This window comes from Cibotium barometz, chromosome 1, assembly GCF_041138505.1.
Source record: "Cibotium barometz isolate CiBa-2024 chromosome 1, ASM4113850v1, whole genome shotgun sequence".
Taxonomy (NCBI): domain Eukaryota; kingdom Viridiplantae; phylum Streptophyta; class Polypodiopsida; order Cyatheales; family Cibotiaceae; genus Cibotium; species Cibotium barometz.
The window spans coordinates 56339513-56366907 of NC_141046.1; positions in this window are offsets into that span (position 1 = coordinate 56339513).

The following is a 27395-nucleotide window of genomic DNA, read 5'->3' on the forward strand; positions in this document are numbered from 1 at the left end:
CCCTATCTCTCTCTCTCAATCTATGCTCTGGCATTGATTTTCACCATTGCTGCAGAGGCCTACTAAATGCAAATTGCTTCCGTAAATGCGCAGGCCTAACGAAGAGGAATTGTGTGGAAAGCTGAAACGCTAAGCTTAGAAGTCAGAGGAGAGGGCAAGATTAAAAGGGAAAAGAGGGGAGATGGAGGGAGGGAGAAGCAAAATCTTATTGCCCTCAAAGTTCTTACCCATCCACTGTCTGCCTGGCCCTTCATCTACTTGTCAGAGATAGGTTCGTAAGGACTTGGTTAGGAGAGTAGCTACTGTGTGTAGCTGCAAAAAGCCCTTCAAGTCTGTTGCACCAGGAAACCAAGTGTGCAGCTCACCCACCCTTTCCACATTTGTCCCCTCTTTGTTGGCAATCTTCCCTGGATGTGTGTGTGTGTGTGTGTGTGTGTATGTACGTACGTGTGTGCGTATATCCATAAATACACACATGTACACATATATACTTATATATGTGTGCGTGTGTATACATATAATATACAAATATATGTATATATATACTTATATATGTGTGGGTTTATACATATATATGTGTATGTATACATATAGACATGCAGACATGTGGATGTATGTATGTATTTATATCTACACATACATATACATGCGTGTGTATCAATACATACATATGTGTGTGTGTGTGTGTGAGAGAGAGAGAGAGAGAGAGTGTTATCGGCGATGAGCATTGCAAGGCAGCAAATATGATGAGGTGTTAGAGAGTTTTTATGACATGAAATCTATCATATTAAGCAAGGGATTACTATTATTGTTTTAGATAGTGCTCAATGTGACTAAACCATTGGTTGCAATCCTTGCATACATTGCTTATAGATCCTCAAAGTTTAACATAACATTTTTTCTCTTTCCATATTTAGTTTATCAATTTCTTGTGTGTTGGCTTGTTCTACTACTTGTTCTTTGTGTGTTCAATTTAATCAAATGGCCTCCAACACTCCCAACACTCCCAAAGATTTGACTCTTCCATCCAACCATTCAAGTGTTTAAGCAAATTTTTTCAAATGTCCATTGGAAATTCCTAACATTACTTGAGTTTTCACCTTTGTTTCATGATTAGAACTACTAATTGACCTACTAATCATTGCACTTTAGGGCTAGCTATTTGTTGCAATGTTGATTTTACATCAAAATTAGGCATTTTTACTACTTTAAATCAACTTCTTACTTGATTAATTGTCAATCTTTGGGGTTGGGCATTTGAATAGGTCTTTACAACCATTGTAGATGCAATGCTAATTTTACATTGAAATTAGGTAGCATCTCTACTTTGAATAAACTCCTTACTTGATTATTATTATCCTTGTAATCTTTGGCTACATATAAGTAGTATTATCAATGACCCGTTCAAATAACCTTTTTAAATATGCTTACCAAAGTTTCTTGAGCCCCCAAATACATTGAAAATTTGGGCTTGTCTTTCTAAATCTCTTTCTCAATTTTTGTATTAAAGTTCCTTGAGCCACCAAATATAGTGAAATTTTGGGCCCCTCTTTCTAAATCTCCTTCTCATCCTCTGTGCTCAAGGCTTGTACTCTCCTCTTTATGGTTCACCATCTTGTGGTTGTGTCAACAACCCTTTGGATCCCCTCTCAACCATGATAATGATTTCTACACAAATTCAAGTGGGTTCTCTTATAGTTCTTATATCTTTCAACTCGGTCTCTTTTGCTAGCTCTTCTTGAAGTATAATCAATTTAATACTCTTTGGATGCACTATTCTTGAGGTTATTATTTAAGTTTTTCTTTTGTATCTCATTATTATAAAGAATTTTGCTCTCCATCAAAGTAAATTCATGCGTCCAATATAATGCTTGTTAGTATGGATATGCCCTTTCAATGATTTCATTCCTCTTGGGTTTGGTAGGTGTTTTTGAATCTAAGTCTAAATCTTTAAGTATTCATGAGTTTAAAACTTAACTTTTTTATTAGGGGATTTTGAAGGTCTCAAAAGAGCCCTCTAAGGAATGCCATGTCATCTTTGCTTGAAGAAATAGTCGGCCACAAGTACCTTTAACATAGTAACTCCAAAGCTATTGGAGATGGTAGCTATATAATATACTCTTCAAGCTTTCCGTCCCACATAAGCGAGGTTTGATATAAGACAAGGGAGACAAAAATTTTCCTCCAAAATTCAAATTGAGATTTTGATGATATGTCTGTAACAGTATCAAGTCTCTCACTTGTAACAAAGTGAAATGGCCTCATATGAATAATGGGTCCAAGGCCAATGGACCATGTCCATGGACAACACTTATGATAGTGTGAAAGGGGTGGTCATGTATGTATATCAAATAGGCCATATTTGGGGTACCTTTTGATAACCATCATAATACAAGTCAATTACTCTCTTTTCTCTCTAAACCTAGGCTAATCCACCTAATCTAAACTAAGCCAAGGCTAATTAGGTAAATTTAAGGCTAATCTAGAAGCTACTTACTTTCATTGGTATCAGAGCTTAGTTTTGATCCATCTTCATCTTCATTTCAAAAGAAATTTAGGGATTCTTGATTTCTCTCGGGTTTCTTGATTTTTTTGGCAATGCTTTGCAAAAAATTACATACCAATTTTTTGCATTTTTCTTGATCTTTGGAAGAATTTGAACACTACTTTTGACAAATTGGACCAAATTTGAGACGATGGATCAAAATTTTGGAGAGGTGGACCAAATATTTTCTTTGGGAAATTTCTTTTTGCAACGTTGAGGATCTACAACATGGCTCTGGCCAGCAGCTGTGTTTTTCTAAGGTTTGAAGCCCTTTTCTTGCCTTGTAGTGTATTGGCAACCATGCCATGGTAAGAAGGACCTAAAGGGGAGTGAATGGCAATGCGAATGGTGTGGATTTCACTTTGTTCTCTCTCCATGGCAGATTTGCATTTTGTTGCCTGATAATATATCATCTAAATCGCATTTCGCGCTTGTGCTCTCTTAATTGAGACCAAGCAAAAGTATGTGTCGTTTCAGCTCTCTTTTGAGGCCAAGCAAGAATGCTGGCTATTTATTCAAAAAAACGTGGATAAAGAACATGAGATTTCATGGAGAAGCTAAGAATGAAGTGGTTAAACAATGGTTCTATATCAACGAAATGCCAACATTGAAGCTTCCTATGGACCATTGGTGAGTGATTATAAGCTATATTTTTGCAAGATTTGAGGCATCTTTAAGCATTCTTGTCATTTTTCTTAAAAGCATTTGGGGATTTGGATCCATTTTCATCATTGCTTTGCAAGTGAGGGTTTCTGTGGTTCAATCTATGGCATTGAGATCCTTACATGCATTGCTACATGTCATTGGAAAGTTTTAGATGCCATTCATAGCCATTTCCATGCTATGATACGTCACATGACATGTATGAATCATGCTATGGTTTCATACGAGCCTATGGAATGAAGATCGAGACAAGCTTAAGAAAGAAGCTTTCTTTTGGGATGCTATAGCTGATAAGAGCTTCCAAGAGCTCAAGGAAATGCTCACATCAGCCCCTATACTTGTATGCCCGGACTTCACAAAGCCATTTGTGGTTCGAGCCGATGCATGTGGAAGAGAAATTGGGGCTATTTGTTCTAAGCAAATGGAGTGACTGCATTTGAGAGCCGAAAGCTTGATGAGAAAGAAATGGTTATGCATGTCTATGATCAAGAGACGTTGGCAATACTTCATGCAATAAAGAAGTGGCATCATTACTTGTATAAGAGACATTTCTTTGTGAAGAGTGATCATAGAGTGCTTCAATACTTCTTGTCTCAACCTACACTAATCTCTCCCAAGAAAAGAAGGTGGGTGGCTACATTGCAAAATATCTCTTACATGAAAGGGAAAGATAATTTTGTGTGGCGGATTCATTGTCACGTATATGGGCATGTAGATGCATGAAAATTTTAGAGGTACATAAAGATTGGATTTTGGATATCCAAGAGGAGTACCTACTATTGGATGAGGAAGTGGCACCATTGTAGCAAAAATTACAGCAAGGGTCTCATGATGATTTGCTACATTTTGAACTTCATAGCGGACTCATTTGCTACAACGGGAAAGTATACCTTGTGACTACATCAAGCTACAAGAAGAGGGTTGCATTCTTCGCTATTATTGGGGCACATGGGGCTGTTTAAGACCTTTGAGAAGGTGCGGAAGAGTTTTTATTAGAAAGGAATGTGGAAAGATGTATATACTTTTGTGATAAGTTACTTACCTTGTCAACAAACAAGGATCCCACACATAAACCCAGTGGTTTGCTTCAACCTTTGCCGTATTCCCAATGGAAAATGGACACACATCTCTATGGATTTCATCACGGGGCTTCCTCACACAAGGAGGGGATGAGATAGTATATATGTGCTGGTAGACCACTTCACAAAAGTGGCATATTTTATTCCTTCCAAGGTCAAATTTTCAGCATCTATGGTTGCAAAACAGTTTGTGGATCATGTGTTCGTGCCACAACAAATTGTTAGTGATCGAGATGTGAAGTTTATGAGTTCATTTTGGAGGACATTGTTTGAGATCATGGGGATTGTTTTGACACCTAGCACCGCCTATCACCCCAAAACCGATGGACAAATCGAGAGGGTGAACAAATGGGTGAAAACTTACTTGAGGCACTATTTCCATGATACGCAAGGTGTTTGGGATGAGCGGTTGCCGCTTGCCAAGTTTTCTCATAATAGTACATATCATGAGAGCACTGGCATGCCACCTTTTGAGGTACTTTATGGGTACAAAGTGAATATGCCAATGATGGTTCAAAATAAAGAGGAGGTGAATCCTAATGCAAAAGAAGAGATAGAAAAGTTGGATGCACTCTTACAATAATGCAAAGCTAAAATGAAGCAAGCTTAAGAAAGGATGAAACATTATGCTAATGCTCATCGCAGGCCATTGGAGTTCATAGAGGGTGCACCATTGGGTATTCTTGTTGCAAATTTCCAAGACAAGATATGGTTCTCTCAAGGGGCAGCACAAATACCAAGTTAGCTCATCGCTACTATGGACCATACAAGGTGGTGAGGTGTGTTGGTGAAGTTGCTTATATCAATTGGCACTTCCATCAACCTCAAAGATTCATGATGTGTTCCATGTGTCACATCTCAAAGCTTACTTTGGGCTGGAAGTATTTGTGCAAGATGAATTAGGAGGAGATGATTGAGTATGTGTCAGAAGCAATTTTGGGTACAAGAGAAAGTGTTCTTCGCAGTCGTACATTAGTGGAGTACTTGGTCAAATGGGAAGGGCTACCTAAGAAAGACACTTCTTGGCAACCCGCCTCTACATTGGAAGGATTTGAAGGGTTGTTGGATGCATTTTGGAAGTCCAACGAGAGTCAAGAATAATGAATTAACTTGCTGAAAATTCATGTAAATTCACTGTGTGGACAATGAATTAACTTGCTAGAAGTTCATGTAAATTCACTATGGATGGCCCTACACCCTTGGAAATTGGATGCATAATGTTTGGAAACTACTCAAGGTTTTCATGCCATTGAGTAGCTGTTATGGCTTGTTTTGAGGGTTGAGTAGTTTACAACCATATACATATAATTTTTGCTTCACATACATGGTGTGAGCATAAGCTTTAATTTTGACATGAGTCCATTAGTATTACTCCATCCATGTGGATTGTGATTGTACATATCAATGATTTCAAGGACGAAAACTTTTGGGTGGGTATTGTTTGTAACAAAGTGAAATAGTCTCATATAAATAATGGGCCCAAGGTCAATTGACCATGCCCATGGACAACAATTATGATAGTGTGAAAGGGGTGGTCATGTATATATGTCAAATAGGTCATATTTGGGGTACCTTTTGATAACCATTGTAATCATCAAAATCCCACCTTTACATTGATTCTAGCCTCCATTTTCTATAAACAAATCACATCTTGTAGGCATATTGGCTTCCATTTGTTCGAATGACAAGGTCTCATAGCTACTCCAAAGAACAATAATTCCCACACTATTACCAATCCCAATCATTATCTACAGAGTCAGATCATGGCCACCAAAGCTAGTTGGTTGTATGTGTATGAAACTCAATCAAAATCTTGCATTTCTAAATAGCTATGGATTAAATATATGTCTACGCTATGTGTCCAAGGAGCTATGCATAAAAGTAATACAAATAGCTATCCATGGGAAAAGGTACACATCTAAATTATGTATGCCCTTACCTATGCATATAAGCTTTTGGGTTATGGGCCTCTAGAGGTCCCACCCAGGCAAAGGGTCCACTTCATAACTAGAATCTCTAATGCATATAAGGATGCACAATGGACATCCAATTTAAGAGAGATAAAGGGTTTAGGGTGGTGGTGCTAATGGACACAAAGAAATGGAGTCTACTAGTGGGTGCGATTTGCCAAAAAGAAAAAGAAAAAGAAAAGAAAAGTGAGTTACTTTCATGGCTATGCTAATTGATGTGGATAAATCATCAGTATTTTAATATATTCCATATGTAGGTCCTTGTTGATGACATTACAAACTCTAAGGAGAAGAATGAGTCAAAGAAACCAAATTGGATTTGTGACAAGCAATGGTTAAGGTCGCAACAATATGCAAAATACTAGGTACATAGTTAAGCCTTTGTAGAGAATGAAGGTTCTCTACACATATGACTTAAAGTTTGTTAAGTTGTTTCTTGAACCGATTAGCTGAAACAAGTTGAACATTGATATTGAAACCTTTTAATCATTCTTTACATAAACTAAAAGATATAAATATAAATAAGCATGCCCTTCCACAAAATGAAATATTCATGGTGTATACTAGTTATGTGTACCTAAAGAGTAGCTTAATAATACAATTAACTTTTTCCTTGTCAAACTTCATTTAATAATTTACAATTCTTTAATGGGTTTTTTTTATTATTTTGGCTCAATAATATTTTATCTGCATAAAATAAATTAATTGAACTTAGTTAAAGTGCAATGAAAAAGGAGTTTTTTAAATAAGCACATATAATCTAAAGGCTATAAAGTTACTCCAGAGGGAAAACTATTTAGTTATGCCAAGCAATAAGCTAAGTAACAATACAAAGGGTATGTTTACCAATCGTGTTTTCAAATATTCAAATGAGATATCTTTGTTTCACTCATTTTAAAGTTATTCAAATTGTATGCCATGCATACAAATGAAATTAAGGTCATACACCATAAACTGGTTTAGGTGTAGTAATTTTATCCACCAAAAACATTGAAGTTCCAAGGAATATAGAAGATATTGTGAGGAATGAACAAGAGTATGTTGAAATACAAAAACAAAGGGATGACCTAGATGAAATTAAAGAAGAAGACATAATAACTACAATAACCATGACAAGTTGCACAAATTATGGTACACTATTTTAATGATTCTCAATTATATTTTTTGTATTCATTTCTTTATGTGTGTGTATGTGTAAAATGGTTTAGGTGTAGTAATTTTATCCACCAAAACCATTGAAGTTTCAAAGAATATGAAAGAGATCATGAACTAGACGAAATTAAAAAAGAAGACATAATAACTGCAATAACAATGACAAGTTGATCAAATTATGGTACACTATTTTAATGATTCTGAATTATATTTTTTGTATTCATTTCTTTATGTGTGTATGTGTAAAATGGTTTAGGTGTAGTAATTTTATCCACCAAAACCATTGAAGTTTCAAAGAATATGAAAGAGATCATGAAAAGGAATCAACAAGAATATATTGAACTACAAAAACAAAGAGAAAAACTAGAGGAAATCAAAGAAGACATTGCAAAATAATTACAACTATAACAAGCTATATACAAATTATGGTATAATGTTTTAATGATTCTCAATTATATTAAATAATTTTTATGTATATGTGTGTGTGTGTGTGTGTGTGTGTGTGTTTAAGATTACCAACTCATAATGTGAGATTAAAGACTAGGTACATACCACAAGGGAATTTTACTCTTACTCAAAATAATAATTACATCAATTGATTTAGTTTTTATAACCAGTTGTTAGTGGGCAAATTTTTTTTACCACATATAGAAGCTACATTGTAAGCAATCTAGGCCACCAATTCTAGGCATTAAACGAAAATATAGCCAAACTAGCACAAAAGTGAAGCTTAATATAAGCATAGCCACAATCATAGAACCAATGCAGCCACTTTCATAGAAAAGAGTACAAGAGACAAGCTTAATATGAGTAAACCAATGTAGCTACTATCATAGAATCAACACACGATATGCAAGGGGGCATAATTGTTACATACCACCATCCAAAACAAACCTTTGTTAGTACCACTTGCTTAAAATTGGGAGGGCAAGCATCTACACCATGGCCTGTGTGTTATTGTGGTCACAATTTTAATTATAGTTCCCATTAGTTTACACACTTTTAAGCAACTAACAACAAAGCACAATATTATGATAAGTTTTACTAAATCAAGGTAGTTTATAAAGCAAGACTAATGCTGTTAAAAAATACCAACGTTATTAATGTGTGTAGAATTTCTCACATCATCTAAAGTAATGACAGAAGAATCTATTCCATGTGTATACAAATATTCCTATGATTTTTGAAGATTCAAAAAAGTTAAATAAATTTAGGGTTCTAACCTCTTCAAAATGAAAATTAACAAGCATGTAATGGCATCATACAAAGGATCCTACAAGACCTAGTAAGGGTCTTAATATGCAAGTGTAGTGGTAGAGATACCTGGAATACGATCTAACTTAAATGAAAAAAAGGGAGAACACAAGACTATATACACATCTCATGGTCAACATGGCATAAAAGCATAAACATAAGTGCTATAAAGATCTTCCAAAATGCAAACAACACGATAGTAATGAAATTGAGTTTTAGTAGATAACTAAGGTCCCTAGGGCACCTCTTCCATAAGGATTAAAGTAAAACATGTAAAGAAATCTTTAAACACGTTCTTTTTCCATGCAATATACTCAATAAAAGGTGTTTATGATTAGGCCTAAAGCAAACCAGTACGTGACAAAAGATACAATCTTTTTCTAATCTAAGATAATAGAGCATAGCTTTTTACACCCATAAGGCAATGGCATGTAAGCTTTTTACACCCATAAGGCAATGGCAATGGCATGTAAGCAGTCCTAAGAGAGAAATGTAAAAGTAATAAATAAATAAATAACCATTTTCAAACCCAATCTGATTGGAGCTTCAACCAAATTAGGAAGACATTCATCCATGTTGGAAAAAGGCCTTCTATAATTCTATTAAGAAGATCACAATCCAATCATAATGTAGGGCCATGAAATTTCTTTCATCATGTAAGAGGGAAAACAACTGCCACCAACAATAGGATTAATTCATGTAAGAGTACAAGGCACCCTTCTTAATGGTGCGAAATCACACCCAAGAAGGCAAGCCTCTTCATCACACGAGGCGCATGACGGGCAACCCACACACATATGATGATATCGTTTTCATTATCACCTACACTAGAGGACATTAAGATGGGAATTTTTGTCCATGAATTTGTAGAATGTTGTTGACAATATGTTGGGGGATTCTATATCCACATGAGAGTAATGTACTCTAGGTGTAGATTGTGTGTCCCTTGTTGCTACATAATTAATCTCATGAGAGCATTGTACTATGGTAGTGTACTCTAGGTGGTGTAGATTATGTGTCCCTTGTTGCTGAAATTAATCTTATGTAATGAGTATGCCCTTGATTAAATCAAGATTAGTGAGTAGGATTCCTATGATAGGAGCCACATAAACTATAATAAAGAAAAAGGAGACATCAAAGACTTTGTAGTAATAATGCATGTTGAACATTCTCAATCTCTACTCTCTTTCGTAAGGGAGTTGAGGCAACCTCAAACCATGGGTGTTCCAACTACATATAAAAGTAGGAGTTAAGCACTAGTGAGTTTTTACCATAGGGAAAAAAAGTGAGGGGGTCTATCCGTGATGATATCATTTGGGAAGGTCATCGTGCCTTACAAAGTGGACTTGGCACCCATATTAGAAGAGTCTCGTCGCTCATATTTTCTTCCATTGGTAAATAATGGAGATATTTTAAAAGATTATTTAACCAACATAACATGTTTAGGGGGGTAGTTGTTGGCGGCACCAACCTTGGAAGCATACTTGGGCCCTAGCTTAATTAAGAGGGTCCTAGTGGAGGCTTTCGTCATTTTATAGGGCACCTTGCTCTCCAATCCTTATTATCAAAGTTGTCATCCAAGGGATCCTTGCATTTGAGGTATTAGGAAGAGTTGTCGAAGCTCCATCAAAGAAGGGACAATATGAGATGTGGCCGTGATGACTATATAACCATGTTGGCTATCCACTTGCACAATGGAAGTGGTAGTGCTAGACGTGGGACTTTACTTACCAAATGCACTAGACCCTAGCACTTGGCATAATGTATAGGGTACCCCAATAATCAACTAGTAGTGGCTAAATGTGTGAATTTATTTACCAAATGCACTTGGCATAATGTATAGGGTACCCCTAATACTTTAAGATTGGTAAACACTACTTTTATGATGTGAGACACAAATCTTGCATTTTAGATATTCATCTTATGAGGGACTCTTCTTGGGATTAAAAAAAAAAACAATGATTGAGTTTGAGAGTGACTCATTTCCAATACTACATGGGAAAGTAAGAAAAAACAATAAAGGATGTAGAATTTTCACTGCTGAATTGTAGAAATACATGGAGAGTAAACAATAATACTACTTCAAAATGTAAGAAAATAGAGAAAGCCAAATCTTCACAATACAAAGCAACCATTGAATTATGAATTTTCTCAAGATTTGCTTAGCTCCTAAATGAAAGAAAACAACAATAGCAGATGCTAAATCTTCACAATATAAAGCAATGAATTACAAAAAGAAGTGGAGAGCAAACAATATTATTACTTGCAAACCTTGATTAACTGATGCAAACTAGACAGACTCTAAATGGAGGATTTCTTGCTTACAAGAGCACTTGAATGCACTAAACTTGATGATGAACAAAGGCTACTAAACAAGTCTACTCAATGAGCTAGGACCTTACATTATTGTATTATAGTTTTCCCAGTGCCTAAGCTTTTATTTTTACCTTACTATAGGAATGCAAAGAGGCCCACATTAATCAATATGTATGTCTTGCTATGCATAATTGGTTAAGGATGCCTCCATTATATGTGGCATGCTCTATGCGTTCATTTGAAAGATGCACATTTGAATATACGCATTTGATTACAGATTTGAATATATTTATTTGAAATTTGAAAGATGCAAATTTGAATATATTCATTTTATTACACAATGGATCTTCTTAGTTATCTATATGAGGGGGTGGGCAAGTATAAGCAAGGCCTTAGTAGAATGTAACATTGTGTGCCACTTTGTAGGCCTTGTATTGGAAGCTCACGGTTGGCCCTCAATAAAAATCAACTTGAAGGAAATACTGAAGCTCAAAATAGATGGAAGCTTATGCACGCGATAAAAGAATGGGATAAATCTCCCTCATCATAAGAGTGGCTCACATCCTTTTCATGGTGTATTTAAATATATTTCCTTGTACAAAAAGTAAGAACCAAAAATACATGTAGCCAAAAATATGGATCTCCACTTTGGGCTTGCATAAGCCTAAATACAAAAGTGTCAACACTCTAAGGTTCACTCATGGAATTGCCACACGCCATGCGTCAATAAATTTCTATCAAGGCAAACCCAATGGATCCATACATATCCCGCACACTAACCCTACCACTGATCTGCACTAACATTCACAATATAAGCTCAAAATATGTGACAAGTTAGAGGTGATTAGTCTTGCTTATGGCATAAAATAAATATCCATCAAATAAATCCATAAATGCCAAATAATTCCAATAATTCCAGCATTCCTCCCTGGTGTGAAAAGCAATCCTCCAGTTGCTAAACATGCAATACCTCAAAGTCGGTACCTTTGTATATTTAAACAACTACATGCAATACCTTAATTCGGTGACCTTTGCACGAAAGAAAATATCAAAACCTCATGCAATACCTCAATTCAGTGACCTTTGCACAGAAAATAACATTGTGTGATACCTCAATATGGTGACCTTTACATATACCAATTCCAAATACCAAAATAAACTACCAATCGTGTGATACCTCAAATCGGTGACCTTCACACGACTACACTAGTCTCAATACCAAGTGTAAAATTCACTGCAAATGTCTGTGAAAGGAGTCGATTAAGGTAGAGTGTGTAGCAAGGATATGGTCTAGAATCCATTGAGACTCTTCTATAGGGGATGATTCTTGGACACCTAACCAAATATATGATGTAAGCATTGCAATTGCGAGTTGTAGTTTGCTCACGATCAAGAATTGCTTCAGGAACTAAAATTTTTGTATCAGCCTCTAGAAGAGGTGGGTAATCATAAATGGGGTAGAAGGCGGTGTACCTTTAAAAGGTCTAAGTAGACTAATGTGAAAGGAATTATAAATATTCCAATGTTCAGAAAGGGACAAATGATAAGCATTATCATTCATCTTAGCAGTAATTCTAAAAGGCCCATAAAATCGTGGAGATAATTTAATGGCTAGAACAGACTTTAATCTAGCCAAACTAAATCATTTTCTTCAAAAGTCTTTGGTCTTCTATGCATGTTAGTCTATCTAGTGTAAGTTTGTTGAGCCTTAAGAGTAGACTCATGAGCTTCGGCCAAAATAGAGTTGGAAGTTTCTTACCATAGACAATCTCAAAAGGAGCTTTGCCAGTGGTTGTATGAGGTGTGTTATTATATGCAAATTGCAAAAGATGCAAATACTGATCCAATTTGCAGGAGATGAGATATTGTAACACCTTAAAAGATCTAAAATAGTGTTATTTGTGGCCTCAGTTTGTCCATTACTTTCTGGATGATATGCAGAACTAAAATCAATCTTAGTGCCTAAGTTTGAAAACAATGCCATCCAACAATGATTACAAAAATGAGAATCACGATTTGAAATAGTGACTTTAGGTAATCCATGATTTGTGAAGATAGTTTTGATAAACAATTATACAGCATGTGAAGCATTTAATGTTTTATGACATGCAATGAAATAAGCTTGCTTACTAAACCTATCTACAATTATCCATATCATATCATTTCGAGAAGATGTGGTAGGTAAACTAGTTATAAAGTCCATAGAAATTTCTTCCCATGGTGCCGCGGTGGGAATAGATAAAGGCATGAGTAGCCCCCATACTGTTTTCCTTGGCATCTTTTAACTCGTTGACATGTTACACATTCCGATATAAAAGAGGCAATATCACGTTTTAATTGTGGCCCATAAAAATATTCTTCTATGGCGCGAAGAGTAGTGAGAATGCCATGATGACCAACATATGGGAGACGATGCATCTCTTCAAGAATAAAAGATCTATAAGGAAGTGTAATGCATAAAAACTTTTGAAAGAAAAGGAAACCATCATTATATTCATAGTCATGAAGAGGCAACCAATTATTAGTTTCTAACTTGTGCTAAACATCAAAAAAATCAAGATCTGTAACATATGAGTCACGCATATCATGCAAAGAATGAATGTCAAGCACTGAAATGTTAGAAATAGAAGGTCGTCTACTAAGTGCATCACCCACTACATTCTCCTTACCAGGTTGATATTGGATAAGAGGATGAAAGCTCTGAATAAAAGATGCCCATTTAATATGGTGGTCTGAGATAAGAGGTTGATTAAGAAGATATCTAATACTTTGTTGGTCAGTCTTAATCATAAACTCAGAACCCATAAGATAATGTTTCCACATGCGTAAGGCATGGACAACGGCTAATAACTCCTTATCATATGTACTATATGATAGTTCAGAAGATGTCAATTTTCTACTCTCATAAGCCAAAGGATGCCCATCCTACATGAGGACATCACCAATTCTTGAGCCATTAGCATCAGCGACTACGAGGAAGAACGCTCGAGTAAAGTTTGGAAGTTGGAGGATAGGGGCATAAGTCAACAAATATTTTAGTCTATCAACAAATAGTTTTTGCTGGCTTTCACCTCATCAAAAAACTAGACCTTTCTTAAACAACATTGTCAAAGGAAGTGCTATCAATGAGAAATTACGAATAAGGCCAAGGCCAACTAGACCTTTCTTAAACAACATTGTCAAAGGAAGTGCTATCAATGAGGCCAAGTTTCAATGACTTTTACCTTTTTTGGATCAACTTTGATACCTTCACCTTTTTTACCTCAAGTCTTATTTTCTACCCCGTTTATGATGACCCACCTCTCCTAGAGGCTGATACCGAAATTTTAGTTCCTAAAGCAATTCTTGATCATGAGCAAACTACAAGACAATGGATTCTAGATCATGCCCTTGCTACACACTCTGCCCTGATCAACTCTTTTCACAAACAGTTGCAGTGAATTTTACACTTGGTATTGAGACCGATGTAGTCGTGTGTGAAGGTCACCGATTTGAGGTATCACATGATTGGCAGTTTATTTTGGTATTTAGCATTGGTATGTGTGAAGGTCACCGATTTGAGGTATCACACATGGTTATTTTCCCATGCAAAGGTCACCGAATTGAGGTATTACACGAGGATTTGATATTGTGGAATTAGATTTTCTGTGATGGATATTTTGCATTTGATATTTTCTTTGTGAAAAGGTCACCGAATTGAGGTATTGCATGTAGTTATTTAAATATGCAAACGTATCGACTTTGAGGTATTGCATGTTTAGCAACTGAGGACAGTTGCTTTTCACTAGGGAGGAATGGTGGAATTATTCAAATTATTTGGCATTTATGGATTTATTTAATGGATATTTATTTTATATGCAAGCGAGACTGATCACCTCTAACTTGTCACATATTTTAAGCTTATATTGTGAATGTCAGTGCACATCAGTGGGGCAGGGTTAGTGTGCGAGGCTCTTAGTTTTTGTACAAGGAAATATATTTAAATACACCATGAAGAGGATGTGCACCACTCTTATGGTGGGGGAGATTTAACCCATTCTTGTGTCACATGCATAAGCTTTCTTCTATTTTGAGCTTGAGTATTAGTTTCAATTTGATTTTTATAGACGGCCAACATATTGGAAGCTCACGGTTGGCCCTCTATAAAAATCAACTTGAAAGAAATACTCAAGCTCAAAATAGAAGAAAGCTTATGCATGCAACACAAGAATGGGTTAAATCTCCCCCACCATGAGAGTGGCTCACATTCTCTTCATGGTGTATTTAAATATATTTCCTTGTACAAAAAGCCAGAGCCAAAAACACATGTAGCCAAAAATATGGATCTCCACTTTGGGCTTGCATAAGCCTAAATACAAAAGTGTGAACACTCTAAGGTTCATTCATGAAATAGAACTAATAAATATCGAAATGTTGCACACTAATGTGCACATAAAATATCACTGCCATTGCCGAATAAATAATCGCCACGCATCATGCGCCAATAAATTTCCGTCAAAGCAAGCCTAATGGATCCATGCACATCCCGCACACTAACCCTACCACTGATCTGCACTGACATTCACAATATAAGCTCACAAGATGTGACAAGTTAGAGGTGATCAGTCTCGCTTGCACACATAAAATATCCATCAAATAGATCCATAAATGCCAAATAATTCGAATGATTTCAACATTCCTCCCTGGTGAAAAATAATTGTCCTTAGTTGCTAAACATGCAATACCTGAAAGTAGATACCTTTGCATATTTAAACAACTACGTGCAATACCTCAATTCGGTGACCTTTGCATGAAAGAAAATATCAAATGCAAAATATCCATCACAGAAAATCTAATTCCACAATATCAAAACCTCGTGCAGCAATACCTCAATTTGGTGATCTTTGCACGAAAAAATAACCATGTGTGATACCTCAAATCGGTGACCTTCACACAACTACACTGATCTCAATACCAAGTGTAAAATTTACTGAACTATCCCCTTGGTGTCTTTCAACTCGTTGACTTGTCACACATTTCAATACAAAAGAAGCAACATCACGTTTTAATTGTGGCCGATAAAAATATTCTTTTATGGTGCGAAGAGTAGTGAGAATGCCACGATGACCAACATATGGGAGACGATGCATCTCTTCAAGAATAAAAGATCTATAAGGAAGTGTAATGCATAAACGCTTTTGAAAGAAAAAGAAACCATCATTATATGCATAATCATGAAGAGGCAACCAATTATTAGTTTCTAACTTATGCCAAACATAAGAAAAATCAGGATTTGTAACATATGAGTCACGCATATCATGCAAAGAATGAATGTCAAGCACTAAAACGTTAGAAATATAAGGTCATCGACTAAGTGCATGAGTCACTACATTCTCCTTACCAGGTTGATATTGGATAAGAGGATGAAAGCTCTGAATAAAAGATGCCCATTTAATATGGCGGTCTGAGATAAGAGGTTGATTAAGAAGATATAATACTTTGTTAATCGATCTTAATCATAAACTCACAACCCATAAGAGGTAATGTTTCCACATGCGTAAGGCATGGACAATGGCTAATAACTCCTTGTCATATGTACTATACGATAGTTCAAAAGGTGTCAATTTTCTACTCTCATAAGCCATAGGATGTCCATCCTGCATGAGGATAGTGCCGATTCTTAAGCCACTTGCATTAGTGACTACGAGGAAAAACAGTCGAGTAAAGTCTAGAAGTTGGAGGATAGGGGCATGAGTCAACAAATATTTTAGTCTATAAAATGATTTTTGTTGGCTTTCACCCCATCGAAAAACTAGACCTTTCTTAAGCAACATTGTTAAAGGAAGTGCTATCAATGAGAAATTACAAACAAACTTCCTATAAAAACCAGCCAAACCAAGAAAAGATCTAACTTCTTTAACACATGTTGGAGTAGGCCAAGTCTTAATGACTTTGACCTTTTTGGATCAACTTTGATACCTTCACCTAAAACAATGTAGCCTAAGTACTCAATTTAATCTTAGAAAAAGAGACGTTTATCTGGATTAGAATAAAGTTGATTTTATTTAAGAAGATTAAACACTAATGCAAGATGCTCTTCATGTTCGGCATGATTCTTACTAAAGACAAGAGAATCATCAAAGAAAACAATGACGTAATTTTGATGGTCAAGAAATATACGATTCATCATGCGTGCAAAAGTAGCAGGTGCATTGGTTAGACCAAAAGGTATAACCAAAAATTCATAATGACCAGTTTGAGTACGAAAAGCAGTTTTATAAATGTCAGAAGTAGTCATTTGAACTTGACAATATCCAGATTTCAAATCAAATTTACTAAAGATAGATGCACCTTTAATCTTGTCTAGCAAATCATCAACACGAGGGATGGGATATCTATTCTTAACTGTGACCTTATATTGAGATCTCTATAATCAATACACATGCGGTAAGTCTTATTTTTCTTTTCAACAAGAAGAACAGGTGCACCAAAAGGAGAACTACTAGGTCGAATAAGTTTCTTGTCTAATAATTCTCTAATTTGGCATTAAGCTCCAAACTCCAAGCTCCACCTCCACACTATCACCATGGAGTCTCTCTCTCTCTCTCTCTCTCTCTCTCTCTCTCTCTCTCTCTCTCACACACACACACACACACACACACACACACACACACACACACACACACAAGCATGAAAGAGGCATAATGCTAGAATGTTCTCACTCCTCCAATCTTCACAAGGGAGAGCTCTTAATGGCACAAAGGGGATTGTGTCTTTTCATTATAAGAAAATGCCTTATATACATTTGGCCCTTATTCACACTTAGGCACCCAAAACTCACTTACGAGGCCTTGGGTGGCCAATATCTCATAATGTATAACTTTTATAGTGCCGTTTCATGACACTTATTAATGTCTCACAGTGAGGATCATGTTTGTTAATCCAAAATGGAATTAACATCCCCCCTTCCTGATGTAGGTTCTGTCCTCAGAACTTGTTACCTAGGGTAGAAGAACTCATGTCGATAAAAATTTCTTCTGGATTAGAGCTTTTTAAGTGTATGTCTGAAAACTGAATGGGATCTCCAAAATCTAGTATCCACCATATCTTCAAAAGTGATGTGCATGTATCCTGGAAGACAACAAAGACGGTGGTATAATAAACCATGATCCCTCTATCTGATGGGCCTTGGTTCATATCGAACCTCAAGTTTTCTGCCTAATGACCATCATAATGTTCCTTTGGTTGGTCTATGAGGACCACTAATTTCAAAAATCTGGCACTGGCTACAATGGCGAGATTGGGGATGTTGCGCCATGCCCGGATCCATGTCAATATTTACTGTCTTTGTTCCTGTAAGTGGCCAAAAGTTGCTCATACAAAGATTGGGAAGTTGTAGCACACATGAGAATCACGTCTTTTGGCTTCGTGAGACTCCAGCGGCGTAATTGGCATGGACAATGGATCGACCCGTAATGTGGGTGGCGCGATCATGTACACCTAGCTGTATTCTAGAATCACTAGGTACTCCTTCCTCCATTCGGGTTGAATTTCGAAATCCTCCAGGCAGGGGTGCTCGTCCTCAGTAGTTACGATTGTGGTGTAGCCGCCTCTTGTGTGCACGGGGTTTGCTTTTTGCCACATGTGAAAACAGTAGTAGCTGGTCATAAATGTTACTATTCTGATCTCCAATAAGTCAGCTAACTGTGGGTTGGTGAGCTTTGTGTGCTTGGCCACATTTGCCCATAAGGTGCCCTCTCCCGCCAATGGAAGTTCTTCGAGATCAGGTTGTGGGGCACAGAGAGGGTATGGTACATTATATTGCTTTGTTGGAGTGACCTCTAAGTATGCTTCAGGCATGATCTATCATGTGGGCTCAAAGGGAGGAATCTTCATTAGTACCTTGAACATTAGTTTAGGCTTTAAAAGAGGATTGCCTACTCTTATAAGTCCCTCATATTCTGCAACATAGCTGACAAAGAATCCAATACTGTTTCATCAGTAAACGGTTGAAGATTATCTTGCGGTACAGTTTGTCTTACCTCTTGAGTGTGCCTTGTTGGAGATGGGCTAGGTGCCAGTACCTCCTCGGGGGCGAGAGTGTTAGTGGGAAAATCTATCCCAGGAGGATAAAAAGCTGAGAAAATGCATTCTGCCTGAGAGATGCTAGTAGGTTTCAAGCTAGGATATGGGTTAAGTAGCTTACTAGTAGTGACATTAGCATATACAGGGTAAGTGGATTTTGAAAATGAAGAAGAAGTTTCTTCTTGACCCTGTCGTCCTATGCTAGGTGGTGGGTGACTAGTCTTATGAGACTTAATAAATTCCCATAAGTCTGAATTTTCCTCTTCGTTTATAGTTAGTTGGATACTCTATATGGGTAGCATTAAAACTATATTGTACAGTTGTCAGCATGGCTTCTACATGTTTGTAAATATTACTGTAGAGTTTTAGAATGCCTAAGGGTGATAGAGAGTGGACTCACAGAGGTTTAGATGCTGGTGAGTGTTATAGACCTCTAACCAGCCGTGACTTATGATCCACTGGTAGCTATGTGCTACGACTTCGTAGTTGGCAGGAGTCTTTGGAATGTCATCCGGGACAAACAGGTCTAATTTTTTGACACTGTTGTCCAGAATTTTTGAGTTTTGGAGCACGCAACACCAACTACGAAGGTTTAAGATGATAGGATATAGGGGATAGAAAAAGATATCCTGAGGGTTAGTCAATACTAAATCACCCCGCCACATAATTTCCATGATTATGGTGGGATCAGAGTCTCTTTCTATATTTTGCTTGATTAGGGTCAGTTCCCCTAGGCCTATATCATCAGCTAGATTTATGTCATATTGAAGTAAATAGAGGGTTAGTGTAGACAAAAATAAAGAGAGAGTGTGAGGAGGGGCCCGAGGAGTTACTGGCAATTGTCCCAACTCGGAGGCTCGCTCAAGGAGTAGACGAAGGTCTTCATTGGGTTTTGGCCACTGACTTCTTTCTTGTATGGCGAGCTAGCGTTCCAATGCTTGCATGTAGGATTTTGTGTTGCTCATGAGATTTGATATTGCAGTTTCTCTGACCATCCGCACAGCATCCAGTTCTTCAAATCTTCGGGTGGCTTTGTCTTGGGCTCGCCTAGCTGTTGCTTCCTTTGCCTAAGCCTCGCTGATCTATTGTAGTCATTGTGCTGCTAACCTCTCGGTGCCTTGAAGTTGTTCCATGAGTTATGTCAATGTTTCCTTGTGTGCCAACTCACCTCTGTGTGCTTCGGCGGCCTGGCATGCAACTATTGTATCATTGAGACCTTTGATCTTTTCAGCATGTACCTTGTTGGTCTATTCTCTTTCCTATTGCAGACGTAGTGTCTTCTCTTCCTCTGCTTTGAGCAATGTTGTTAGTTGTGTAATATCATCTTGCAATGCGGCTTCTTCGGTCCTCGCATTGTCCTGAAAGACCTGTATTTGCTACACATGCAGTGTCATGATTTCTTTTGTGTAGTTTACTTCTTTCTGGAGTTGTTCTTTTTCTTGTTCCAGCTTGGCGTTGAGCTCCACATTCTCTTCGATCTTCTCTACTATTGTCTGCTCAACACAAGGTTATTATTCTCCAGCGAGTTATACCTTTTTTCTTGCTCTTCTGTAGCCTTCAAACTCTTCAAAATGACTTCCTTGTGGGTTGACTCTACTACTTCCAGGTTGTCCTGTAATTTTTGCACTTGTGCTAATGAATCTTTGACTTGCTACCACAGCGCATTGTTGCAGGGGTCATGGAGCATATGTGTTGTTAGTAGATGGCATCGCCACACTTTTTACTCCTGCTCCCATATTGCTTTAGCCCTTGATTCTATCTCTAGCCCAGTTGGTGATTGGTTGAGCAGCTCGTCAAGGCCCTCTAAAGTCTCCTGCATGGTAATCGATATTTTGCACAGGGAGGCAAGCTATGGTGGTCTTTCTTCATCTTCCAATCTCCTCCTCTTGCTCGGATTGGACGGCTCTGGAGTTCTTTGGCGCTTACTTTCCTCCATGGTTACCTCAAGTTCTAGTACTTGGGTTGGGGCTACCTCCTCTTCTCTTGTTTCTTCATCTTGTATGAGTGTTGCTGCCTCCTCTGGAGCTGTTTCTATGGGTGTGTCTGTCAAACTAGAATCCTTGAGAGAGGAGATAAGTCGGTAAATATGAGTTGAGCAAGGCTGGCTAACTAGGAGAGTGTGCTGTTGCTGGGGTTCTTGTGTAACCTGACTAAGGATATTTTCCTTCAGGTGGTAAGTTTGGATTTCGGTGGGCCACTTCTTCCTCTAGTCTCTGTGACTCTACTGTAACATAGGTTATTATTCCCCTCATCCTTCTATCTGTTCTCTTCTTTCGATCTTTCTATATCTGGTTGATTACATCCTTGGTTTCCATTAAGATGGCATGCCCTTCTTGTACATCTTTGGCTGTTAATGTGGGCTGATTCTCTAGTAGCAGGGCCGGCTGCATGTGTTCCTCTAGTTCAGGCTCCTTTGAGAGGTCTTTTGGCAACATGATTGAGCACCTAAGTGAGAAGGTAAGGGTTAGAGATCTTAGATTGGTGGGCCTTCAAATAGTTTTCCATCTCCTTATGTAGATAAAATGCCCAATCTTCTTCCTTCTCTTCATGTATTTTGGCTATTCTATTGAGACCCACTCTATTGTATCTATTGACAGGCTTTATGTACATCATTAAGGACATTGCCTTACATGCCTTCTCTCTAGCTTCATCTTGGATATTTTCATATTGTGCACCATTTGAATTATAGGGATTCTTCTTCACAATATGTCCTTCAAGGGCATCTTGTTAATGTTGTGTAAGTGGGCTCTGACTGCAGTAGCTGGGAGCTACAGAGCTTCTCTTATAAAGTCCTCTGTGATGAGGAGCTCTTCAATAGTGTCATATGCCTTGGTGATCTTCCCTCTTTTGGTCTGCTTGTCATATGTCTTCAAGTACTCTGCGTAGAGTTCTTTGTCTCAATACTCCGGGGGAGTATTTCTGCCATTTTTCCTAGATCGACTTTGTCTAATTTGGCCTTCACTTCAGCATCTTCTAGTATCTGTAGACATGCCGGGCTATGGTACTCAAGAGCTACCTTTCCATAGGCTGTAATAGCTTCTGTTTGGATGAGGGTTCCATGGAGTGGTTGGGCGTAAGGACCCAAGAAATTCAGCTTTGGTTTTTGTGTCCCCCGTTGTTTTTGACTGCCTGGGGATCCCGTGGCACTGCTTGTCTGAGTGGTAGATATGTGCTTGTGGGCTTCAGACTCTGAAGCCAACATCTGTATCAGGCATATAAGATCAGTCAAATGACTGGTGGGGTTGATATTATTCTCTCTTTCTTTTTCTTTTTTTTGGGTAAATAATTCAATGCGAATAAGTTAGTATAGTTGAAGAGAATGACTGGTGGGGTTGATATTATTCTCTCTTTCTTTTTCTTTTTTTTTGGGTAAATAATTCTGTGGGAATAAGTTAGTATAGTTGAAGAGAATGTTAGTGTATGAGCAATCCATTGGTTGGTTAATAGTCAGTTAATGTGTAGGCCGTGAAAGGTGAGGCCGTGAGGTGCTGCAATTGTTCCTCCATAAAACACTCATGCGTGAAACGCTCAGGCGTGAAAGTGTTAGTCGTGAAACGCTCTGACGGGAAATGCTCTGGCATTAAACACTCTGCCATGAAAGTGTTAGTCGGTCGTGAAACACTGTGGCGGCGTGAAAGTGTTAGTCTCGTGAAACGCTCAGGTGTGAAAGTGCAAACAAATTTCGTGAAACGCTCAGGTGTGAAAGTGTAAACAAATTTCATGAGAGTGTAACATTATCTTCAATCATTTGATTTGGTATATGTGGAGACACCAATCTTTTATAAATTTTGTGATTGAATTACGTGAAACATCCAGAGTATTTATGCCAACACTCACTGTGTTGAGACGAACACAAAACGGATACCAAAATAACTACCAAAACAAAGAAAAAAGAAAAAGGAAAAGACGTAAAACGAGTATCAAGCTCCCACCTCGAAAGATTAGCCGAAAATCGTCAGAGGGGATGGTGAGCTCAAATGATGCATAGGGAACGAAGATGACGATCACTCAAGCACTCGATGTGAAATGACAAAAAAAGGAAAAGAAAATCGATTTTATAAGGCAGCCGTCGGACAGGGCGGCTCTCTTAATGAAGAATACCACATGGCACTGTGTGATTGGTTGCCAAAAAATTAATGTTTCACGGTGTGAAACAATTGTTTCACGGCATGAAACTCTATAAGGTGGTTCACCGCGTGAACGGCTGTAATGGGATTCACGTCGTGAACCATTTTTTTTTTGTTCAAGCAGTCAAACATGCACATGATGAGTGAATGAGGCATTGCTTACCTTGTACCCATTTGTGCATTCAATGGATGCCTTTTGTTTATCGCCATGAGAACTAAGGGGTCACCTGGGCACTTTTGGGCATTTGCTGATGTAGTCATTTTAGTTCCATGTGGGAGTTTTTTATTGTTCCTTCCACCCAACTGAACAATTTTATTGATGTGTCTGGTTGTGGAGGGCTTCCATCTGCATCTCCTTGTTGGATTCCTTTGTTTTTGTCGTTAAGTTCCCTGCTTAGTTTTCTGTAGCCAAAGTGGGTACTTTTGTGGCTTTGGAAGTATTCAACACCCATTTGGCTGAGGTTGTTTTTTTTCCTCCATGCAAGGGTTGGTATGGGGCTAGCATGGCTTGGGAGTAGATGTTACACACTTTTACCACCCTCTTTTTGATGACTTGATCTGTTTGCAATATGGGTCACTGAGTTTGTTTTGGGTGCCCATATTGTTGCATTGCCTTGGTAGTACCCTTGTGCCTGCAGACAGTAGATCCTTTTGGACCCATTGTTCACGTGTTCCTTGAGGTCTCTTTGGATTTTTGGAGTCCTGCCATTTGGTTTGAGTCCACAAAGTCTAACTTTTGAATTGTTTGTGGGCTCTTCTTGGTTTCCTTATATCATTTATGTCGTCCATCTTGGTTGGTAGCTGATTCTTGGGCACCCGCTTTTGTGTACCCTTAGATGTAGGGTATTGTGTGGGTAAGCATCGCGGAACGGTTGCTAGTCCTGTCCTATGAGGTATTCCCATTACACTAGTTGTTTGCTCTTCATCAATTATGATGTGCTTTCCTCTGTTTGTCGAGCTCCATAAGGGTATGGACATGACCTTCTCGCCTGTGCTTATTAATGCTATTCGTTCTTCCCATTGGATGTTGCATCTACTAGAATAGATCCTAGAATCATCTCTTCTTCCATGGAACCTACAGGCATAACAAACACCTTCCTGACTAAGGAATTATTTTTTATTGAAATGTTAACATTTAAAATTCCCTCAGCTTTTGTGTCAAGTGAATGCTACGAACTTGCGCATCAGTGGGTTCGAGGTATGGTTCCACCTTGAGTCATGTTGGCTCAATGTTTAGTTCCCCTTCGTCCAAAAGGGTCACAGAAGCCATGTTGACATCATGTAGCAGTCTTTTGTGCAGTAATTGTTTGGATTTGATCTCTCTAGCCTTAGCCTCTTCTTGTGCTTGCTCTATCTTTTCCTTTGCAAGCTATTTCTGTTGTTTCAGGAGATGTTCTTGCAAGAGCATCGCTTGGGTCAGTGGTCTAAAATATTTTTTTAAATTTACTCCCATTGACATAACCCTCCATTTGGATGCTGCCAATTATCTCAATTTGGATAGACCCCTGAGGTACGATTTTCCATACTTGGAAAGGTCCTAGGCCTCGGTATTTAAGTTTCTTTTTTCTGGCGCGCTAACTACACCATACATGAGGACAAAGTCCCCTGTTTCAAGTTCTTTTTGCTTAAGGTTTTTGTCGAACCAGTGTTTCCTTCGTAATTTTTCAACCATGAGTCCATGTGATGCTATCAGTCTTGTTTCGTCAAGCTTTTCTAAATCAATTAGCCTTTCAGCTAATGCATTCTCCTTAGCCACTCTTGTACGGCAATCCTTAAGCTTGGAACTAGGTATTCCATAAGCATAACTACTTCCACACTGTAAGCTAGACGGAAGGGAGTGTAACCCGTTGCTACCTTATATGATGTTCAATAGGCCCATAGGGCTGCTGTTAGCTTGTGTTCCCAGTTTGTTCAACTTGCTTCCAAAGTTTTTGTTAAGGTAGTACACAAAATCTTGTTTGTACTCTCTGCTTGACCATTGGCCTGTGGATAATAAGGTGATGATTTTCGATGGATCACTAAGAATCCTACAAGTAAATGATCAATCACCTCTTGATAAAATGTGAACCGCGATCACTTACTAATTCTAATGGGCAGCCGACGAACCTCGAGATGATTTACTCATATAACAATTTTGTAGTTGTTCTCTCATTAGCTCTCTTTAAGGCTCTGGCTTCTGCCCACTTTGTATCGGGCATGGGATGGATGTGCCACTGGACTAAAAAGTCCCACAAAGTCTATCTCCCATTTCTCAAATGGTTATCTTACAATAATAGGAGTGAGCGGCATCTTGTTTTTTTACTGTGGAATAGCGAAGTGTTAGCATTCTTCGTATATTTTGATAATCTATGGTGTCCTGAAATAATGTGGGCAACCATAGTCCTGCTTGAAGCACTTTTCGAGTTGTGATTTCTCCAGCAAAATGCCCACCCGCTATCCCTGATGAATGAGCCTCTTCCTCCAAGATGGTGACGAACTCATCCTCTCTAACGCACCGTCTGAGCACATTATCTTTTCCCAGTCTATATAGTTCTCCCATAATCAATTGATAAGGTGCAACCACCTTAATAAGCGGCCACATTTTATCTTTGTTCAAAGGTATTTCCTATGGAAAACCATAGGCTAGATACTTTGAGATTTCTTCGCTCCATTCAGGTACCATGTCCAACTTAAATAAACAAGCATCAAGAAGGCCATCATCAACACCAGTTGGCTGAATCCCCATTTGGAATTCTAGACAAGTGGTCGGCCAACACATGCTGTGTTCCCTTCCTCACCGCCGTGACTGTAAAGTCGAATTTCAACAACAATAGTAACGATCGTGTGATTCTCCCCGTGGTGCAATTTTTATTTACTAGGTATAGTAAGGCTTGATGGTCCACGAAAAATATGAATTTGTTGGCCAAGAGGTAATGTCAATATTTATTGACGGTGTAAACCATGGCTAATCCTTCTCTCTCTATGTGGCGGTGTAATTCACCTCCACATCATTCAACTAAACGACTAGCGAAGCAAACTGGATAGTCCAATTTGAACTCACCAGGCTGGGCTAGCACGCAACCAATAGCAAAATTTGATGCATCGATGTGCACATGAAATATGAGATCCCAATCAAGGGGTCGTAGAATTGGCGCACTTGCCAATGCTTGCTTCAGACGATCATATGCTTCCTGACACTCCTCAGTCCACTCAAAGACAATAAGAAGCTTGTATAAGGGTTTGGCTATCTCAGTATAAAAAATTATGAAGTGTTGACAATACCCCACATGACCCATAAACCTTTACACTCCTTTGTAATTGGTAGGCGATGGCAGCTCCAATATCAATTTGACTTTACTATCATCAGTGGGATATACCATTCTTTGAGACAATGTGGCCCAATATCACACCATGTTTGACCCAAAACTAACACTTCAATGGGTTCAATGATATAAGATATAATTGACATTGCTCAAACACTTTCCTTAAGTAGGCCAGATGATCTACCCATCACAAGTGTGCACATAGATCATCAATGAATACCTCCAACCACTTTTATAAGTAGTCCTTGAAGGCTATGCACATCAACTGTTGAAAGGTTGCTGGGGCGTTTGTGAGGTTGAATGGCATAACCTTGTATGAAAATGTTCCCCACATTGTGTTGAATGGCATAATCTTGTATGAAAATGTTCCCCACATTGTGTTGAAAGCTGTCTTGTACTAGTCCTCTGGTGCTATGGACACCTAATTGTAATCGGAGAATCCATCCAAGAAGCTGTATGCTTCTCTCCTAGCCTCTCTTTCCAATACGTGTTATGTATAAGGCAATGGGTAATGGTCTTTCCTAGTGGTTGCATTAACCTTTTTAAGATCAACACATACCCTAAGTTTTCCATTCTTTTTAGGTACTATCATGATTAGTGATAGTACCAATCCGTATGTTCGATTTCATAGATGAAATCCGTAGCATTAAGCTTGTCAATTTCCTCCTTTACAATTGCCACATACATAGGATTCATCTGGTATGGTTTCTGCCTGGTCGGTCTCGATCCTTCCATGATTGGAATCGTATGTTGTACCACCTCAGGTGGAACCCCCTTCATCTCCTTGTAATTACAGGGAGAAACAATCCTTAAATTCCTTGAGGAGAGTAATGAGCTCTTCTTCTTCAACCGAAGTCAAATCTTTAGTAATGTATACAAGCCGAGCTTCTTCCCCTTGGTCCCGCAATATTCACCTCCTTGAC